The 13,902-nt window shown below is 49.3% G+C and overlaps 1 protein-coding gene across 4 annotated transcripts in view; it reads right to left on the reverse strand.

Moving 5' to 3' along the window:
• PBX1 (PBX homeobox 1) overlaps positions 1-13,902 on the reverse strand; it is a 133,240-nt gene that overhangs the window by 72,007 nt on the left and 47,331 nt on the right. The gene's annotated exons all lie outside the window — the stretch shown is intronic.

A 13,902-nucleotide genomic window follows, 5' to 3' on the forward strand; every position in this document is an offset into this window, starting at 1 on the left:
TTCCTTGTCCTGCTGAGGCCACTGGAAAAGAAAGATCCATGGTCTCAAGTCATATGAAAAATCCCAGAGTCTTCCTCCCTCTGCCCCCCTCCAATGTTCAATAATCCTGTTAAACTGAACCCTAGCTGGATTAATCTCTTTCCCCAGACAAATGGGTGATTATTCAGGCATCACATTGGGATTTTTAGGGTTTGTGAGCATTTCTACTGATCTTTTGGCTTCTTTTGTAAATGGCTTTTACAGCTCCCCCGACAGCACACACAATTCAATTCAGTCTCTCTATTAACATTTCAGATACAAATATCTGCTCCCCAGGGCAACCCGCAACAAATATCGGCAGAGATTTGGGGAATCCTTCCCTCCTTCACAACCAGTTTGGTGGCTAGAAAAACCTATAGCTACTCATACTTGTCTTTTAAGTCCTCTTCTCTCTAAAGCTTGCTGAGAGAAGCTCTGCAAATACTCAACCCGCACAGCCTAAGGCCAGAGCATTCAGAAATCAATCTCCTAACCAAGCCTAGTAAAATCCAACACATGCCTCAGGAAGTCCTGGATAAGGAAGATCCTACTGAAATCAATTTGGCACCCAAAAAGCTGGGTGTAAACACATAATCTGACTAGGAAACACTCAGGCAGGACCATCACATGGCTGTTGTGCCTCCTGCCCAAGAGAATAAATGGAGACTCACTAGGAAAAGCAGTAGGGAAAGCTGAAATGATTGTAAAGATGGTGCTCTGGGGTAGACTCGGGTAGAAGTAGGTCCTTTTCAACCTAGCTGATTCTATGATTCAGGTTACTTGCCTGGATAATAGAAGACAATCACCCGCCACTCCAGGGAACTGGTCCTGGGTCCCATGCGGTCACATTTTCATCAAGGTCAGTCTCTGTTTTTTCAATAATCAAAGAAAGGATTTGGGATTGGGACACATGGTCCCTACATTGCACAAAGAAACATAACCATGGGGCTCCTTTACTCCCTGGAGCACCTCTTCAACACAGCCACAATCCACATTTGCGTTCCTATATATGCAATTATGAGTGTGCATACACAGATATATGCATACATACACATACAAACATGCATTTTTGTAAACAGCATGGAACTAGGCAGCATTAAAACACCTTTTCATTCTTTGAAGAGCAAGTTCTTTGAAGTGCTTTTCTGGTTGCTCTCTCCCAACCCCAAATAATACCATCACATAAAAGCCAACAAGCCTTTCTGCACTGCCCAGATGTTTTTTCTGCATGCCCTTAGCTATATTTCTGTATTTCAGTGACTACAATAAGTTGAAACTAATTTATGGTGTGGCTAGCCCTGTCAAGGCAAGCTGGCTAAGAGGAGCCAGCTGGACCGTGGAGCTGCAGAACTGTTTACCAAGCCACAGACTGCTCTGCCCATCCAAGCCCAGCAAAGTTGCAGGTATGCAAATGAGTATGCTGTCCCCTGGATGCTAGCATTACTCTTCAGCCACTAGCAAAGAGAAAGGGAAGAAATCAGAAGAGGTATCAGCTTTGCGGCTGGACGGAAGAACTCATTGGCACTTACAGTACTGCCAGCTTCCACTTCAGCAGGAAACTCATATTTTTGGTCATTTTTTCCCCTCAAAGCTCCAGGAGTCTTGGGAAAGACGAGTCTCACAGCATTCAGTGTCAGAGAAGAAAGCAAAACACAGAGTAGTGCTGATCCTCATAAAAGACAGCCTCAACAGTGAGGCTTCCCACATTGATTAAGACATCCATAGAAAACACAAATCAGTACTTCCACCTTCTCTGGGCTATCTGGTTTGTGGCACTCAGAGCATATAAGACACTTCTCAACACTGCTAGTGATCGAGGATGCTTTGCCAGTTCTTGCCCAGACTGGGGACCAGGGATGGCAGGGGCAGCCTGGTGAGCTCAGTGCTGAGTCAGAGAGGCAGTGATCCTAAGGAGAGCTGCAGAGCATGGGAGGAGAGGGATGCTCTGCAACTCTCAAGAAATCCTTCCCATTCCCTTTGCAGCCAAGTACAGCCTGGGGCACCAAACAGAACAAAAAGACACAAAATCCAGGCACTCACAGCCTCTCTTTCCTAATCAGGATGGAGATAACCCAGGCAAAATTCCCATTAACCAGCTAATGTGTATAGCAGTGTTTCCCAATCAGGGCTCCTTGTGGCTAAATAACAGTCTTTATCCCCCAATTTCCCTTCATCATTTGTCATCTTCTTTCAAATCAACTCAGTATTTCCTGAATCTTCAAGTACCAACAGGCTCGGGGGGGGGGGGGGGGGGGGATAAAATAAAACAACCTACAACAAAAAAAACACAGTAAAGTGCTTATGCCTCACAAGAAAACTGGTTAATTTTTCCCACCCCTCTCTCTTCTTTTAAACTTCCCCCTTTCCACCCTGGGCCTCCAAACACTTCCTGGACAACCAGGGATCGGCTCAGACACACTGGCCTGGGGGAGGAAACCCAGCAAGCAAGAAGGCAGATGGGTCACAGGACTAGGAAGAAAAAGGCACAGTGCATCAGGATCTCCAGCAGATGCATTTCCTGTTCCCCCATCCCACCTCAAATCAGCCCAGCATCCCTGGGACAAACCCAGCCCTGCACCAAGCAGTGCTGGGATACTTTCACAAAGGACAAGAATCTTTCATAGGAAAGCAGCTAGGGATCACAATGAAAGAGCATCTTTTGTGCAGCACGCTTTCCCCCTCTGCCAGCAGCCCCCTTCAAGCTGATGTGAATGAGGAGGGACATGAGTTCCTGCAGCAAAAATGGGTCTGCAAGGATGCAGAAGAGAGGGGCTGTGGTGAGGGCTTGGCAGATGTATATGAAAACAGAGGAAAACGGAGCACAGTAGTGTTTCACACTCAGGGGACTCTTCCCCCTCCACATTCACCTAGTGGCAGGGTGGATGGCATGGGTGACCAGGCCATGGCCCCATATGGCACTTAAGGTAACTCCACCTGCACCATCACATTATGTGGCACCTCCATCACAGATGGAGACCTCCAGCTCCTACAGAAGGCAACCCAAGCTATCACCCAGATGCAGCCATGCTGCTTGCCTCCCAAGTGGGGCCCATCCTACAGTTTCCAAAGCAGAACAGAAAGAAATTAATAATTTTTTTACACACACCTTCCCCCCTCTTGCAGTGCTTCCTCTCCCCAGGTTCCGCTCCCCCCCTTTGGTTTCTAACACACTGCCACAGCCCCAGGTAAATTGTGTATGGGCAATTCAGGGGCAACCCAAAAGCAAAGCAGTATGGCTGCAGAGCAGGGAAATAAGGAGAAAAAAAAAACAAAAACAAAACAAATTAGAAGAGAGGGGTTTTAAAAAGAGACAGGACTAGGGAAAAAGCAATGGCAGCACAAGGAAAGAGGAAGGGAGGGAATTCCTCTGGAAATCATTAATACTCCAGAAACCTTCAGAACTAAACCTGAATACAGACACTTAAGCTCTCAGCTCTGCCATTAACGCTAGGGCCTAAATTATTGATCTTTTGCCTTTATCAGCATAACAGTCACGTCCTGGTATCAAGATCTAACTACACTGCGGTCCCTCTGCTGCAGCCACTGAAATAATTAGGAGAAATTCTCATTAAAGGAGAGTGAAAGGTTCAGAGATGGAGACAGAGGAAAGGGCCTGGGAGGGTGTTTAATGTCTTCCACGGGGTCGAGAGCGCGCTCTGATCAAATCCCTGTGCGGGGCCACGGGATGACAGCTTATCAAAAGGATAAGTCCAAAGCCTGGGCTGGGCTGCACCATACCAGCACCCGCCCGCAGCCACCACCACATGCCGGTGAAAGGGGGAATAAAGGAAGGTAGGGGGAAAATGTATAAAAAAAAAAAGGAAAAAAAATTAATAATGGACTGGCTGCTGTGGGCTTGTTTGGAGTCTGAAAAATTCAGCCTGGGGAAAGAGAAAGGGTGTGGGGAAGGGAGATGGACACCAGAGACAGTCAGAGGAGGAAGGAGCCCAGCCGGCCCCCCAGGACACACGGATCTCACTATCTATTTCACTGCAGACTTCACCTCTCAGGACGCTGTAAGGAAACCACGAAACAAAAAGGGAGAGTGGCAAAACCAGAGCAAAACCACACACACAGCCAAGAGAATGGAGGAAAGAAGCAAGGAGGATGGGGGAAAGAAGCCCAGCCTGGCAGCAGCAATGGTCCCAGTCCCAAACGCTGTGGAAAACATTAAAAAATAAAAACATAAATTTATTAAAAGAAAGAAAATGCATCCCCACCAACCAAACCCTGCAGGAAACACTTCACAAAGCCCAGGGGGCAAAAAAAAAAATCCCAGTCTAGTGGGTAGCAGAAAGAAGTTGCTGGAGATTTCGGTGCAACTGGGGAAGGGGTGATGGGAAGTAAGTCAAGTGATGGCCATGAAGGGAGAAGGACAGGGATGAATGTAAAAAGCCTGTCCCCTCCTCCCCGTGCACACAAAGTTTGCCTATATCTAATGTCAATGCGCTGTAATTTAAAAGAAAAATTCCATTTCACTCAGCTAATCAGAATGGTTAGAGAGACCATTACCACAAACACTGGGAACATCTGAAATTGATTATTTTTTACTTCGTGCAGTTAATGAAATCCTCAAGCAACCGCAGGCGAGTGTGGTGGAGGAGTCCGTGCCCAGCCCTGGGGATGGAGAGCAGGATGCAGGTGCCACACCACCAACCTCCCTGCCTAGGGCTGCGGGGAGAGGTGTGGGGCTGCCGGAGCTGAGCTGGGCTCTCTGCCCAGCCCACCATTTTGTGAAGGCTGGGGATATTTAGCATGGGCGGCACATCCCGTAAGGAGCACCACATCATTAAATGTCTTGTGCTGGTGCGGCGGGGAAGAGAAATGCAGGATGTCACTGCCTGATAGGGAGAAGACACGGAGGTTATTTATTAGCCGACACTTACCACAAACTGCATTTTCTCCATTTGCATTCAATATGCTGCAGCCAGTTTAGCACCAGGAAAAGCTGGGTGGGATGGAGGGACTAGCACCCTCACCCTTCCTCTGCTCTCCCTCTTGCTCTCCACCCATCTCAACCCCTCAAGAGCTCCCGTGCTCCTTGCCAGTGCCACTGAAGCCACCTGTCTACTTGCTTGGCATGACCCCATCACACCAAAGAATGCTATGAGGCTTCCTTGTTGATACTCTCCATCACCATAGTTTACTCAACCAAGTTCTGGGGTCCAGCCGCCAAGTCCTGGGGCTCTGCTACAGTCCCCAGAGCTCTACAGTGACTGTTTGGCCACCGATGCAGGACACATCCCTTCTGCAAGACCATCCAGAACAGCATACCAAAGAGCCCACAAACACTAGGACACTCAGCCTGTTGCTGCCAGGTACCAAAATTCCTTCTTGGAGTGTCACAAGGGCATCCCCACTTCAGATGCAGGCACATGCAGAGGACCACTCTCCCCCCCATCCCATAGCCACAGCTTCGCCCCCACCTCTGAAAAGTGGCCGAGTGTAATTACGCAGAAAGCTCCTCTGGAGCTATATCAATAAGACAGACGTCTGTTGTATCATTCTCTCTCAGTAAGGCATTTCTTCTCCCCAATTGCTCATATAGAATCATAGCCTAATAGCATGCTATTAACATAATTGCCAACACAACTAGTGTTCCGTGTCTCACAGCCATTTGCTTATTTTGCCATAAAGAATATCAAAAACCAGCCCAAAAACCTGCACCCAGGCTATGCGGCCAAGGGAACCAGCCGCTCAGCTCCACCAGCGGTTTCGGGACCCAGCAGCACCAGTGGCTGGCCCCAGCTGCAAACCACAGCACTGGCAGCATGCTCCAACCGGGTTCCTGAGCAGACGTGTGCGAAGATCTAAACGGATTCTGCCAGGCGAAATGAAATTCCCATTATTTTTAATTAATCCTTAATTAAAATATATTACTCCGCAGATTCCGCAAATCTCTCTTAATATGCAAATGCGGCCCATTCAAGGATATTTACATATCATTAATTAAAACGGCACATTCTTTCAGTCTAACAAGCTGGGAGCCGTGGCTGTTGCCACACTGGCAAGAAAGCCCAGCCCGGCACTGCCACATTCATCCGCGAGAAAGATGTTAAGTGTCACGACAGGGGTGAGAGCACAGGATGAGGCTGGGGAAAGGAGACAGCTCTCAAGGTTCTCACCCATCACCAAATGAGGAACTGAGTCCAAGAGATCCTGATCTGTGGTAGAAGAACCCTAAGCGGTGAGTGTAGATGCACGATGGCACAGCAGCATCCAGGGAGTAAGGAGAGATGTTTCAGCAGAGCAAGAGGCATGGTTCAGGTGCTGAGCGCAACGTCAGTGCTCACTCATACATGATGTTTGAAGTCAGACGGTTCCCCACGGCCTTCATTGCCAGGGACACTGTGCTATCTCACCAAGATTTCCCACCACGGAGTACTGCTCTCCCTCTCTGCCTCAACCTCAGACCATGGAGACCTCCGTGCTTCAGAGCTACCAAGACACATAGAATCATAGAATAGTTAGGGTTGGAAAGGACCTTAAGATGATCTAGTTCCAAACCCCTGCCATAGGCAGGGACACCTCACACTAAACCATGTCACCCAAGGCTCTGTCCAACCTGGCCTTGAACACTGCCAGGGATGAAGCATTCACAGCTTCCCTGGGCAACCCATTCCAGTGCCTCACCACCCTTACAGTAAAGAACTTCCTCCTTATATCCAATCTAAACTTCCCCTGTTTTAAGTTTTAACATCACCTGCAATAGTTGAGTTGCCAGCACCAAATCCACTATGGGCTGCTTCACATCAAGCAAGACAAATTGCCCCATCTAAAGGGTCAGACCCTACAAGACAAGCCAGTGCTACAGCTTTTCAACAGGTAAAAGCACATAGGTGATGATGAGCTGGCTTGAGGAATGACAGTTTTCTGTCCCTTACTAATTTCTTCTTCCATGTCTATCTGTGCCTCCTTCCCCAAGTCATAAAGGACATGCTCTTTTGGAAGCATCACAAACATGGATACCTGCATGCTCTGTGCCCACAACTCTGACCCCAACTGCCAGTTTAGCACAGCAGGGCTGAGGATCCCGAGATGCATGTGAATCAAAGCAGAGTGTGAGACAGCCAAGAGATTAATCACTGCTCCAGCATGAGCCTAATAAGACACAGAGAATTTTTTGTTTTATTGTTCTGGAGAGGCTTAACAAGTAACTGAGTCCAGGTACTCATCAGGCACAAACCCATTACCCCAAAGAGTCATCAGTTTTGCAGAGGCAATGTCAACTCTCTGTTATTACCAACTGACCTGTGCCTTAAGTATCCCATGGGCTGGTATCAATAGACACATCAAGTACCCAAAAGCCAGCTAGCAATTCCTTCCTAGAAAAGGAAGGCCACCACCAAACATGCTCACAGCTCCACCAGTGCCTGAAAGCAAAGGCTGACCAGGCCTCCACAGCAACGTGCCAAAACAGAGCCTTACCTCCCATCACAACCTGGATGTACCACTCCTAGAAACCTGGAGGTTTTCATCCTGAAGGACTGATTTCTGTAAGAATGAGAGCCCCACTCTCATTATCTCAGTATTGTCACTACATTCTCCTAGACAGAGCAGGCAGCAGAAATTCATCCAGCAGCTCCTGACGCAAGACTGACAGATATTCTCAACAACAATTAATAAGACTCTGTCCTTCTCCAGAACTTTTCATTGGTGTACTTCAAGTTGCTTGAATAAACTTGTCTCCACCACACTCCAGAATGGGAGCAAACGCATATAAACCTCTCTGCCCAGAAACTGAGGCACAGCGTAGGGAAACCTGTCCCCTGTCACATAAGAATGTTTACAAACACAGCAAATCAAAAGCCACCCAGCTGGGTGAGGGAACTTGTGCTGAGCATTGCTAGGTCTGTAACTGCTCACTGCCTGAGTTTGGGAGGGACACCAGCAGAGGAGCATTTTTACTCTTGACTTGTTCCTTCCCCTGGCAGCTGCCACCAGGCTTTGGCAACAAGGGCAACCTGATGGGTACACTTTCAGCCTGACCTGATAGAGCCACCCCAAAACCCTCAGAGATACCTACACCACACAGGTACTTGCCATGCAACACCTTCACGCTTTCCCAATAAAAGAGGTTTTTCAGGTCATATGAGCCTTCGATCTCCCAGGTCTTCAGAAAAGGAGATGGCTGCACTACTGCCACCCAACTGAGAGGATACGATATGAACTGCTCAAATCAAGATGACTTGGCTGCATTTCAATGCCTCCTGTGGTTGAGAAAAGTGACACTATCTCTACGTACCAGGGTGATACCCACACTGAGACCATTTTCGGCCACACTTACCCCTTTGTGCTGCACAGGGAGTCATTCCTTCCTCTACTAGGATGAGTGTTTAACCAGAGAAGTGCATCAGAGGGATGCCTGCTTTTCTTTCTTGTTTTTCCGGACAGTGCAGGGAAAACATTTCTGCTTTATCATAGACTGCCCTTTCAGCAAGTTTCGTAACTTTTTTCCACATCTTCAGTGCCATACTGGTCCAGGGAACTCAACAAAGCCCATGCAAAACAGGGCAGCTCCAGATGCTGCTGGAGAGGCTTGTCATGCCTCCGCAGCATCTTTCGTCCTAAGCCCTTCTCAAGAAGGAAGTGGAGTAAGGTAAACGGGAGGATGTTTGGGCTGGGCTTGAAACACCCTCTGCCACCCTGCTGAGGAAGTGTCTGATGCACCAGCAGCCACAGACAAAACCCACCAGTATTGCTTTCCTCACCTGTAGGCAGTTTTGGAGACACTTCTACCAACCCCCACCACTGCACCATGTTTTCAACCACTTTCAGCAGTTTTCACCCATTTACCAGAAAAGCCTCAAAGCTCCCCCAAATCCCCCCAACCTGGAGCATGAGGACATTAGGTGGACAACGCATCACAAAGTGCCAAATGGTTGATAAATTATGCCAATACTCCCCTGGCATCTCTTGCAATGAAGAGGTGTTTGAACCTTGGTAGTCATGGCCCAGGGCCAGCTCAGGTGATTAAATCGTGCCTCCCTCCACTCTCCCTTTGCAGTTCCAATTGCATGTGAAATTGCTCCTCACCTCCATGTGTACCCATCTGCATCCTGGCTGGCCACACAGGGTTAAAAGCCACCACCACAAGCCACAGCTCCATTATGGCTTCATGCCCAGCAAGGGCTGCAGGACAGGAGGTCACTGGAGGGACCACATGGTCACTTTGTCATGTAAGCTTATTCTCTCCAAGCCAAATCCTCCCAGCAGCATCCACAAGTGACCCTGAGACGTCAAACCTGGGGTGCAAAAGGGCCCTGGTTTCCCAACATCTTATAAAGGTTCCTCCCCATTCCCCTTGGATTCTGCTCTGCTCCTCTGTCCCCAGCAGATACTAGGCACTTCTTAGGGCCTCGGCACAGCCTCCAATCAAGCCAGTTTGGGGAACAGTGGATACAGGCACCAGTCGAGGGGGTTGTCCCTCTCTCCCCACTTCTAACACATGCTCTGCCCTGGCACTAATTCCACATTAACATGCACAGCTGAAGCAGCCAATGCAATGAAAAGCCCATCCACAAGGAGATAATTATATTACAAAACCATTTTAAATCAATAAGAGCCAAGACAGATGGGCAAAGGGGGCGGTGGGACAAGCTGCTGTCACTGTGGATGTCCTGCCACAGTGCAGCCACCTCTGAGGCCTGGACTGTCTGGCTCTGGAAGGAACTCCCCAAGCCTCCTGTACCAGGGGCTGGGCAAAACAGAGGTGAGAAACACTAAAGAAAAGCAAAATGTGTCCCAGAAGAGCTTGGCCTTGGAGATGGCAGGGATTTCTGGCACGGCTTTTGGCACCCCAGTTCTCAGGATGGATGGCAGCTCACTCCAAATTCACCAGCTCCTAGAGATGGGGGATGGCAGCTTTCATCTAAAATCACTTGCAAAATTCATCCCAGCTTGATGGCATAACCCAGGAGAGAGCTGAGAAACAGCCACCTGGCTCTTAAAATGGCACTGGCACACCCACCACTGTCTCCCATGTGGGCACAACTGAACAGGGGCAGAGGATGCCAACACATGCTCTGCTGTGGGGACAACCACAGAGGACATCCCTCCTAGCATGTCAACAGAAGACCCATGGCCATGAACAAAGTCACCACCTCCAGAGCGACAACGTATCCAGCCTCAAAGAGAAACCCCATCTGTGAAGGAAACAGCTTAAAAAGAAAACAGCTGAAATAAGGGGAAACCCTAGAACCAAAGGAACCCCTACAATACACATCCTCCCCTCCTCCTTCTGAGCCTTGTTCTCTCTCTCCTTTCACTGGCCAGGTTTAATTTGACACCTTGAGCTTTGGTAACGAGGTGGGGAGAGAAGAGCCACAGCGGAATTCATTAGGCTGAGCACTGCAGGGCCCGCTCTCGGCGCGCTAATGACATCGGAGGATAGGGAAACGAGACAGCCGCCACGCTGGATGAAATAAACATGAGCACTGTCAGCCCTGACAGCAAAAGGGACAAAATAAGGCAGGTAGAGACCTTTCCCAAGCTGTGCAATGCAAAGCGACAGCTTCCAAAGCCCCCTGCCCACAGATCCCCTCTGCTTGGGAAAGGGAAGGATGGACAAGAAGAGGATGAAAAGAAAAGTGGCAATTAAGCCATCCTTTCCTTTATTAAACCACCCTTTCCAAGGCACTCTCACTCCTTTGGTCCCCTTCCACAGCTCAGGAGGAACCTGCGGCACCTCCTTCCAGCCAGCTAGCACAATCATAAACTCCACGCAGCTGCCCCCAGGGTGGGGGTTTTGGGGATCCTGTCTTTGCCTAGGGTACACCTCTCCCTCCCCCAGACAGCACAGGGAAGGAGGGAGCAGGGTGAGACAAGTATTGCACGAATCCCCCAGGCTCATCACACCAGTGAACAAGCTGGAGAAGACCAAGTTCCAGTGTACCACAGGCCTGATACTCAGCACAGGGGCATGCACGCAGACACAGACGGTGCTCCTCGCATGTTGTGGTGCTATATGAACTCGGCACCATGGCTCTGGCACAACTGCCAAAACTCACTGACTTGATTACGGAAATACCCAGGCCGCCAGCAATGCTATACTTTGCTCAGTTGCAAAGTTTCATCCCAAGTACATGACTACCCATGTATGTCAGTCTTACTGAGACAATCATTTAAAAGGCAAGTTGCAAAGGGCAGCAAAACTGCAGGCTCTAGGAAGAAACTATCCATCTACATCAGCTCACCCATTTTGATGCTGGACTGCAGGGGCACTGGGCCAGGATGGTGCCAGCCTGCTTCCCTCACAGGATCTGGGCCTGCAGGACCATCAAGCAGTGCTAAGGGCTTCCACTGTGTACAAAATGCAAGAGGATGGTTGCAGAACCGCTGCCCACCAGCAAGGGGCCAGAGCAGCTGCCCAACTCAGCATTCAGTGCAGCCCCTGGCACAGCATAGCCCCTATTCCATCTGCAAACACCACTTCCAGCACCCTTCCCTCCTAGCTCCTAGTCCCTTCCTGAAGGTACTCTTCAGGAGGACTAGAGTTTTCATTATTTTAGGGCTGGCCCAAGCTACACAGACAACAGGAGGATCAGAGAAGCAGGCATTACTTGCAGCAGATCAGGAAGAAGCACACTTGTTTTAAGAAACCAGACCTTGGGGAACACAGGGACACTTAACTGACCTGCTCAACATTAGTTGTGCCCAATGTTAGGCTGAGCTCAGGGCCCAGCATGGCTCCCCTTTGTGCCTTGCTCTGCTCACCACTACTACAATTCATAAACCAGTGCAACAGCCAGGTCAGACTTTCTTTCAACACCCCAGATGTGGAGCAAGGTAAAACACTTCACAATCCTAGAGCAACTGGCATTACAAGCACACTTTTCCTTTCTCCTCCAAAAGAGACCTGTCCCATCCCTCCACTACAGGAAAAGACTTCTTCCCACATGCACCAACACACAGCTGTTGCGCTGTGTTGGTGCACATGGTCAGATCACTTGGATTGACAGATGCCCTCTTTCCATCAGGAATCTGAATTTTCTGCTTGGGTTTGAGGGCAAGTTTTTCTGGCTAGGCAGTTTCCAGAAGGCTCTTTTACAGCATCTTCACTCCAGTGCTTTTAGTGCTCCCAGTTGTTGGCACTGCTCCCAGGACAGAGCAGCATGCAGCAGGGGAAGGGCATACGAGGGGAAAAAAGGCAAACTTCTAGAGCACAAGAGCCCCAAGCACTGCTCTTGTATCAGCCCCTAGCCTGTAGCTGACCTGAACAAGTCACATGCGCACACCGCCCTCAGTTTTCCTACCTATTAAAATAACCAAACCCTCATCTGGTCCTTTTCTCCTCCTGAGGGAAGGATGGCACTCAGACAAACACACTGCTAGATCTGCTGCATCTTCATCACCCTGATTTTCACCCCAGCAAAGAAGCCCACACATTGATGGGAATATGGAACCCATAATATGGTTTAAATGACCCAAGGCTGTTTTCCCCAAGTCCACTCAAAGGCCAGGAACACTTTCAGGCTCAGCAGTTCACCCTCTGCTCCATCCTCTGCTTTTATTCCCTCCTTCCCACTCCCTCAGGCATCCCTTGAAAGCAAATGGCAATTGAGTTTGTAAGTCCCTATTCATCAAGTAAATTAATTCCTTATGCATAATTCATTTCTTTTGTCAACTTTTCTTCCCCCCAAATGCATCAGGAGTGGAAGCAGCAATGGGAGAATGGGAACACAAGAGGCTCAGAGGAGGAAGAAATGGTCTTGCTGTAAACTGACCAGTCTTATGCCCTGCACCAGCCCATCGCTCCAACCCTGGGCTCCCAAAGTGTCCCCATGAAATGCCTGAGGAGGAGAGAGGCCACCACAAAGTCTGAGCTACCAATAAGCAGTCAGTTTGCTGGTGGGACAGAGAAGATCTGTGGGGTGAAAGTTTGTGCTTTATCTATGTCATTGCCCATGACTGGAAGCAGTTAAACTGAAGACAGTCTCACTGTAGTTGAGCAAATCTCCAGTGATAACTCAGAGCCCAAAGAATGGTCCAGGGCTGGAAAGGAGCAGGAGCACTATGGTGCCCAGAAGACCAAAAGAAGCAGCTCTGAAGGTGTGAAATCACAGTGCTCTGGTCCCTGAATCAAAGGGGGTGGCAAGCCTCCAATCAGGCTTCCTGTCCTCCTCATAGTATGTTATGCTGGCCTTGCACTGCACTGGATGGGGATATCCTCCAACAGCTGTCCTCTCCAGGTTCAGAGCAAGCTATCCAGCCTTCACCATACATCTTGTCTGTAAGAAGACACCCATACATCTGGATTGTTTATGGAGGAGAACTCTGGAGCCATGTCAGAGCCTTGCTGACTACAGAAGCTTCACAGATATGTATACCTTGCTGGAAGCACAAATCTCGAAGGAGGCCTGAAGCTCACACCTTGTCAGCCCTTGGAAGGGAAGCCCAGGAAGAAAAGCCCAATTGCAAGAAGAGTTGGCTGGAGATGAGCTACTGCTGCTCTCAGAGAGGATTCTGAACCCCTAGCTCCTCCCAGCGTTAGGATGGGGCCCATTCCATCAGCAGGATCCAGTCTTTTATGTCCCTGTAGCTTTCAAGCACAGCAGAAACAGACCAACTCTCCCTGCCAGCCAGTTCCATCTTGCTCCTTTCCAAGGAGAGGAGATCCCAGCTAGCCCTGGCATTAGCACAGCTCAGCTCAGACACGGGGACACCACCACTAAAACTCAGCCTGGAAGCTCTGGGGCCACGTGCAGTGCCGTTGTCCCAGCAGAACACTGCCAGTCCCAGCAGGATGAGGTACAACAGCAGCTTGGGTTACACGGCTCGGTTTACTGCTGACCTATCGACATTTACACTCGCACGCAGCCAGTAAACCGCCTTCAGATACTTGACCAAAAAAGACTGTGGCACTTGGCCCGTGCTGCTAATCCC

Source organism: Pezoporus flaviventris, unplaced genomic scaffold (genome assembly GCF_033815535.1).
Source record: "Pezoporus flaviventris isolate CSIRO_AGI_PZ_B2104156 unplaced genomic scaffold, CSIRO_AGI_Pfla_v1 ptg000013l, whole genome shotgun sequence".
NCBI lineage: Eukaryota > Metazoa > Chordata > Aves > Psittaciformes > Psittacidae > Pezoporus > Pezoporus flaviventris.